Source organism: Vicia villosa, unplaced genomic scaffold (genome assembly GCF_029867415.1).
Source record: "Vicia villosa cultivar HV-30 ecotype Madison, WI unplaced genomic scaffold, Vvil1.0 ctg.000168F_1_1, whole genome shotgun sequence".
Taxonomy (NCBI): Eukaryota; Viridiplantae; Streptophyta; class Magnoliopsida; order Fabales; family Fabaceae; genus Vicia; species Vicia villosa.
In genome coordinates this window covers 211,633-220,212 of record NW_026705049.1, presented here as the reverse complement: position 1 = coordinate 220,212, position 8,580 = coordinate 211,633, and positions in this window count along the sequence as shown.

Below are 8,580 nucleotides of genomic sequence, written 5' to 3'. Positions count from 1 at the left end.
TATTTTTATTTCCCATTATTCTTCTATATCAGCATATGCAATTATTTACATTATTATTATTATTATGCTATAGTTTTATGGTAACAGCAAACGTATACTATATAGACACAATGTATCAATTGGTCAACCTGTGAGTACGTGACTACAAGACAAAAGCATCTCTGAACCAATCATAGCATCACATCTCAAGTTCCAATCATTAAGCAAAACACAGAATAGAAAGAAAGCGGGAAAGGGAACTAATAGGGGACTGCCACGTATGCTGACGGAGGAGAAAGCATAAAATATACACAGACGCCGGAGCTGAGCTCCGGTCGTCTTCTCCAGCCACTCTAAAGGCGGAGGTCCACGCAAACGCCCAGAAATCTGAGAACGAGACGTCATCTCACTCGAAATCAGGCGTAGATCAAGGATCCGAGCTCTAATCTTCCATATGATACCTCTATCACTATGAACACAAACCAAAACTTATGCCCTAACTTTTGAAACTCCAAAACGCGTGATAACAACGCCATAAACTTCACATACACGCACTGAGTTCAAGAACAAGGTCTAAATCGATAGAAACTCAAGCTCACTCCACGTAATCACCAAACAAAATCCACATACAAGATGCAATATGAGCTAATTTATATCACTGATATGCTGAGGAAGATCTGAAAGACTTACCTGCTGGATGTTGAGTCGAAAGAAACTCCTCTGCGCAGTGATGCTGTCAGCTATGCACTTGTTGATTCTTGAGAGATGAACTCAAGATTTGTGAGCAGGATGAAGATTGTGGTGCGCTATGGGCTTTGGCTCCAACTCTTGCGATATGTTGTGAACATTTTGATGCGATAACGAAGATGATGATGATTCAATGGAGAAGCTGATGGTTTATTGATTCAGATAAGAGAAGGTTAGTGATGGTGATTGTGGTGATGATTGAAGTGCGGTTAGAGAGGTTGAAGGTTGGAAGGGTGGTTATGGTGGTTACCGGTTTGTTACAGTTTGTAACAAACTATTCTGGTGAAAGAAATGAGGGTGAAGAGAGAGAAAAATGGGAGAGTGAGGAGAGGAGCTTGAAACTGGAAAAAAGAAAAAGTCAGTCCCCTGAAAAATGAAGCGTGTTGGTTTATATAGTGAAGTGTTGTGCATGGTTAGCTTATGGTGAGGTGTATGTATTATAGAGTATCTTTTTAAACTCAATGAGCAAGCTTAGTGAACAAGTTGTAACACTCATGGTAAGCCTCCTTCGTCCTTTCACGTTTTCAGTACCTAGCATGGCCAAGGTAAATGATGGTTTTCACGTGTATCTTCATGCTGCAAGGAGCTATTTGATGCCCTGTGTACTAAACACACATTCATGATACCAACTTTGAGCAACTACCATTCATTCCCTAGACATTATCCTGGTAAGATCTTATGCTCAAATGAAAGAGCACCTGGGGCTAAACAGGAATGTTGTTGGGGTGAGTGAGAACTAATGCCTGGAACTTGGTCAAAATACCCATTAAAAGAAGCCTTGACCTACTGGTCACGCGTGCGTGCTGCCTTGCCCTCGTGCCCAGTCAGATGCCAAGCTTCAACATTACAAACGCGTGACTTTGAGACCTCGCCTTTTACTCCCTGCGCGTTCAAATTCTATGACTCTTTGATCAATAGGTAGAGGGAGCGGGATAGAGAAGGTTGATGCCTTGTTTGGATTTGTAACATGTTTGCAATCCTTTAAAATGAATCCTCGACTTGACACACCACCTGCTTGACGAAATGTCTTGCACATGTCTTGTATCCTTGCCCAGCCACATGTCACGAAATACCTTTGCATGATCCCCACTTTGAGTCCTCCTAATTCATTCATTACACATTCGATTTCCATGGTATTGATTTCAATTGAAAGAGAGCATGGAGGAGAATAGATAGGTGTCATGTTTGATTCGAAAGGACATTTGCATTCCTCTATAATTGGCTTCAGAAATGGCACATCACGTGTTCGATCAATTGCATGCGTTATGCCCAAGAATCTGCCAGGCAACATGACTTGAACAGCTTTGGATCTTCAAACTTCTCTTCTCCATATCTTTTGACTCATGTCTCATATGAAAAAATTTCCAACTACAACATTATAAAGAGCCATGAGATGAACATTTTTGGTGTTGACCTTGTCTTGAATTGGAGCCTTGAAGTTTGTGAAAAATGGACCTGAAGTGGGCTGACCAACCAATTCTCAATTTATCCAAAAATTTCACTAAGTGTGGAAACTTCTATTTTTGGCATTTTCCCATTTTAACTACCTTTCCCATTTTGGTAACTTTGCTTATTTCTTTGATTTCATTATTTTTGTTGACTTTTCTTTGACTAAATTTCCACCAAAAGTCCACATTTGATAGTTGACTTTGACTTTGACCAAAAATTCAACATTTCCTGCTTTTTCTGATTTCAGATGAATTTCCCGATTAATCCGTTTCTGATCTAATTCTCAATCAATTTTCAACCAAAGAAGCTTCAGTAAATGATACTTCTTCACGACAACCATATTTCACACTCAAAATCATCTCTTGATTAAATTTTGACCAAAAATTCAACAGGGTCGACTTAGGTCAAAGAACCCTAATTTGAAACCCCTGATGAATCTGAGATTTGTATCTTTTAACCGGAGCTTCGGCTTGGAGAGAATGAACCTTGGTTTTAGGAGGACTTCAATGGAAATGATGCCATACAATCAGACTTCAAATCTTCTCTTATTTTTTATCAGGAATTTCTTCTGCAAAAGCTCTTTTCTTATCAATTTTTGAATAGTAACCATGATATGAATGAATGTAATGGATGAGTGGCCTAGATGAGGTATGCATATGAATGTGATATGAAAGCCAATTGGGGAATAAATATGTGGGCAAATTTTGGGGTGCAACAGATAAAACATGTTCCTTTAATCAACCGATCCTCAGGAGTAGTCTCTGACCCAGACAAAGCGAACACTTTCCCACAAGCTTGAATCTTCCTTGTTTTCGTGCACTATGGACTGATATGACCTTCTTCACCGTAGTTGTAGCAAGTCACAACTTTCCCTCCACAAGCGGTCGAAATATGTCCTGTCTTACCACATTTGAAGCACTTCTTCTTTTCACTCTTGCACTCGTTCCTACGATGTCCAGCTTCACCACAGTTATAACACGTAACAGGAGCACTAGAGTCTCCCCTACTAGGCCTTTTCCAATCACCCGCTTTTGGATATCCTCTACCATACAGCTTACCTCGATCTATAGGCTTCTTGCCTCTTTTGTCAACCAACTAGCAAGAGTGAGATGACTTCACCTTGATGTTATCCTCCTTTAAGATTCTACTACAATCAACCAAGTCAGTAAACCTGCAAATTCTCTGGTACCTGATACCCTGCTTGATCTCATCACGGAGGCTATTCTCAAATTTGATACACTTCGAGAATTCACTAGCTTCATCATTGTTGTAGTGTGTGTAGTACTTAGCCAATTCCAAAAACTTGGAAGCATACTCAAGAATAGACATGTTACCCTACTTCAGCTCCAGGAACTCAATCTCCTTCCTTCCCCCCACATCTTCAGGAAAATACCTCCTCAGAAATTCTCTCCTGAATACAGCCCAAGTGATTGCTCCACCCTCATCATCCAGCTCAGCCTTGGTAGCAATCCACCATTCATCAGCCTCCTCAGCCAACATGTGAGTACCATACCTCACCTTTATATTCTCAGCACAATCGATCACTCGAAAGATCCTTTCGATTTCCTTCATCCACTTCTAAGCACCTTCAGGATCGTGAGTTCCTTTGAACAATGGAGGATTGTTCCTCTGAAAATCTCCCAGCTATCTGTTAGCACCAATTCTGGCTCTGTTGGGATTCCCTCCCAGCACACCAACAATCATTCTCAAGGCCTCGAAAATTGCATCACAGTTTCTTCCACCTCTACCAGCCATTATTCTGCTAATCACAAAACAATCTCCATCCGAACAAAAGTATCAACAGTGTCAACTCACACTAGTCGTATACATGGGAATAATAACAATAATACTCTAGTCAAAATGACCGACTATGCTCTGATACCACGATTGTAACACCCTTCTAAACCCCCGCAAAATATAATATAAAATTCAGAGTAAACATGAAACAAGGATGTCACAATTCAAAAGAAACAAAATATCAAATCGATTGTCATGCTTTCCCGAGAAACGAAATAACATTATTCAGTAAACCATCTTCAACAAAGCGGAAAAGAATTTAAAAACTGAATAACATAACCCTCATTCACCAACATCAAATCACCGATTCACAAACCGATTAAACATAATTCGAAAACCAATAAAAGTAGAGTATAACAATCAACTCTAAAATAAGCGTTCCCCAGTGTTACAAGATCAGAGCATGACACCGACGCGAAAACTAACGGACTAGCCTATAAGCTATCATCACCAAGCACAAATGCGGCTACTCCTTAGTCTGAAAAATGATCAACAATAAGGGTTAGAAATGTCACAATTAAACTATATTATAAGTTCATAACGGCAAAACATCATAAGCATAATATTCACCCAACTACAATATATTTAGATTTTCAGAAAATATTCACCAACACAAAATACAAACAACCACATCACCATGAAATAACATTGGAAATCTTCCAATCATGTTATAACAACGCATATGCAATGCAACCACTCTATGCATGTGGTACCAATCATCACGGGATTACCCCATCTAACCGATCCAAACATCATCGGGATATGGCCCTGCCAGCACTAATTCCACACAATGTGAATTATGCCTCCACTGATCCAAACGTCATCGGGATTCAGCCACCAAAAATGATTATGAATGCATGCACAACATATAACATACTCACCATCATCACCGATACGATAAACAAATTCATCTCATCATAACTCACCTATATCAACATCGAACTTAGTATGTTCATGTCTCAGCATCATTCAATAATCAAATAATACATAATCACACTCAATATCACATCAGTATCACCATCATATTATCACCTTATCACCCCAATGTCACATTTATCAATCTATGCACACAATGTATAACTCACCATAATAGCTAAATCAGGATTTTTAAAATAAAATCGAACTACAGCCCGTCTCATCATTTTATCATTTAAATATGTCATTAGCTTTACAACACTCAAAATGGCGCTTAAAACGGACCTACAGTTTAAAAGATACAAAAATCACAATTTTTGCATAACTGGGCACATTCGCCTGGCGCACCTGTAACACCCTACTTTCCCATACGTATATATAATTATAAATACGAAAAATAATCAGAGTAATACAAGTAGGATGTCACATCTTCTAACAAAATCCATCAAAATCATCGCTTTGTTTAAGAAGTTTTCATTAACGTAAAATTCAATACCGCAACAGAAATTAAAACGGCTTATTAGTTCTCATGGCACTTCGGCCTCAACAAATAAATCATCTCCACTAAACATCTGGTCCAACAAAATGTCAAAGATCAAGATACTTAACAATTACAAATAACTGAAAGGAAATCAAAAACATAACGCATCCCAAAACTCCCGTGTTACTATCAGAGCGACTCCTAAGGCTCGATCAGGTAACACTCGAAATCCAAGTACTACTCTGGTACCTGGTTATCTGTATTTCCAAGGAAGCACAGATGCAACAACAAAAAAGGGGTGAGAATTACACTCAATAAATATACAGTGAAATATCACAAGTTAAGGAGTAGTATTTACACCACATACAGACAACAATTCACAAACAGATTCTCACACCATCAATAACACAACAACAACGATATATGACATTAACAATCAATTATGGGAAATGCAATGCGACTATCGACACTACATGCATGTGGTTCCAACAGAGCATAAGCCATCAACAGTTGCCATTAATTTAGAGGCAATAACAAGGCATAAGCCTTCAACAATGCCAATCCAGGCCAACAACAGGGCATAAGCCCTCAACGACATATGCATGCAATTTGGACATCCAATCAACACAATTAGACAACACAAGGCATCATCCTTGAACTCATTGCCGTTTAGGCTATCAACTTGTTCAACAGCACGCAACTATGATTTCATTTTTCTTATAGACAAAATTCACAACAATCAACATAAATCTTATTACAACGTTCTATGTCCAAATGTATAACTTTTATAGTCTTCCTATATCTACTTAAGTCTTACTAATCAAGAGAATTCGGAAGGGTACTCAACATACTCAAGAATCGGAAGAAAAATCACAAAAATGGGAAATTCTGCACACTAGCTAGCCCATACGCGTAAGGCTAGCCCATACGCGTATGCCCCCTTGCCCATACGCGTCCCATACGCATACCACCAGAACCATATTTGCACTAAAATTCCCCCCATACGCGTATCACACTCCCATACGCGTATGGCCTCCCTTCCGTACACGTACCATACGCGTTCCACCAGAAGATTGTACTGTGTTGGGACAGGGCTGCGTACCATACGCGTATAACCCCTGGGTTCGTCCCTCATATGCGTATGTCCCCAACCCATACGCGTATCATACGCAAACTGACAGAAAAATCAGTTTTTTCAGATCTGCACTCGCACCAGTTCGTTCCGCACTCGTTTTCATCACTTCCAGTCTGCGATTTCAGGTCTAAAACAACATATTTTTACCTAATAACTCATACATTTCATCTAGATTCACTAACCTATTATTCTACATCAATTTTTCCTGATAATAACTCAATTTCTACTCATCAAATTGGACAGTTATACATTCAGATTCAGTTTCTCCTATGAACATAACAGCAACTCAACCAACATCCAAATCCACATCATAATTCATCAATTCAAACCAAAATTTCGTCCAGAAATCATACAGTATTATTAGTCATGAAGAACAACATACAATTCAAGTCAATTCACACATCAATGGAGAAATCAAACTTGTCAATTATGAAACCTAAAGAGGGGAAGGAACCCTCACTACCCTCTCATGTTTAGGTCACCATTTAAAGAACCCATTCTCCCCCCTTACCTTGGATTGAAGCTTGATTTTCCTCAACAATGGTGGAGTTCTTCTACCTCTTTCCCTAGCCTCTTCTCTGAATTTCACGTTCCTTACTAATGGTCACTAATCTCCCTTTTTCCTCTTAATTCCCTTATTATTTTTATTAAAATATACTAATTACTACATTACTAATGGGCTTAGTACACACCCCTCATCTACTAATCACACACACCTAGTCTAATTTAATTAAATTATCCTATTATTATATTATAGTTAAATTAACAAAACTAATATAATAATAATAATAAAATATCAATTTAAGCACCAAATATACCAATAAATATGTAATAAAATAAATATCGAAATCGGGGCGTTACAACTCTCCCCCACTTATGATATTATCGTCCTCGAAAATCTTACCTCGTTCAAACAACTCGGGATAGGAGTCCTGCAGCTTGCTCTCCATTTCCCACGTCATGCTTTCTCCGGTAGTCCCCGTCCAGACTACTTTCACCAACGGAATATCTTTACCTCTAAAGGACTTTATCTTACGACCCGTGATCCGAATCGGCATCGTCTCTATAGTAAGATTCTCTCTCACTTGCACATCATCCATATGAATCACGTGAGATGGGTCTGGAACATAGTTCCGAAGTTGTGACACATGAAACACATCGTGCAGATTCGAAAGGTTAGGCGGTAACGCCACCCTATAAGCAACAGTGCCAACTCTCTCCGAAATCTGATAAGGACCAATAAATCATGGAGTCAGCTTCTTAGACTTCAGGGCACGACCAACACCAGTCACAGGCGTGACTCTTAGAAATACATGGTCACCTGCTTCAAATTCTAACTCTTTCCTTCGCTTATCATGATAACTCTTCTGCCTACTCTGCGAAGCCCTCATCTTTTCCCGGATTAACTTTACCTTCTCTGTAGTTTCTCGTACAATTTGTGATCCAAGTACTACGCCTTCGCCAGATTCGTGCCAACATAGCAGAGTCCTACACTTCCGACCGTACAACGCTTCAAAAGGTGCCATCCCGATACTAGAATGGTAACTGTTATTATAAGTAAACTCGATCAACGGAAGATGAGCTTCCACGAACCTCCTTGTTCGAGAACACATGCTCTCAACAAATATTCTAAAGATTGAATAGTTCTCTCAGTTTGACCATCCTTCTGTGGATGATACGCCGAGCTCAACCTCTACTTAGAACCCAAACTTTCTTGCAAGCTCTTCCAAAAATCAAAAGTGAATCTCAGATCTCTATCCGACACAATGCACGGAGGAATACCATGCAACTTCACAGTCACTTTGACGTAGATCTCGGCCAACTTTGCCACTAGATATGTGATGTTAATAGGTATGAAATGAGCTGACTTTGTAAGCCTATCAACAATTACCCATATCGAATCATGTCCACTCGCAGTACTAGGCAATCCCGTCACGAAATCCATCGAAATGCTATCCCACTTCCATTCTGGAATTTCTAACAGTTGCATCAACCCTGCAGGCTTCTGGTTTTCAATCTTCGATTTCTGACAAGTTAAGCAAGCATACACAAACCGTGCCACGTCTTCTTTCATTCT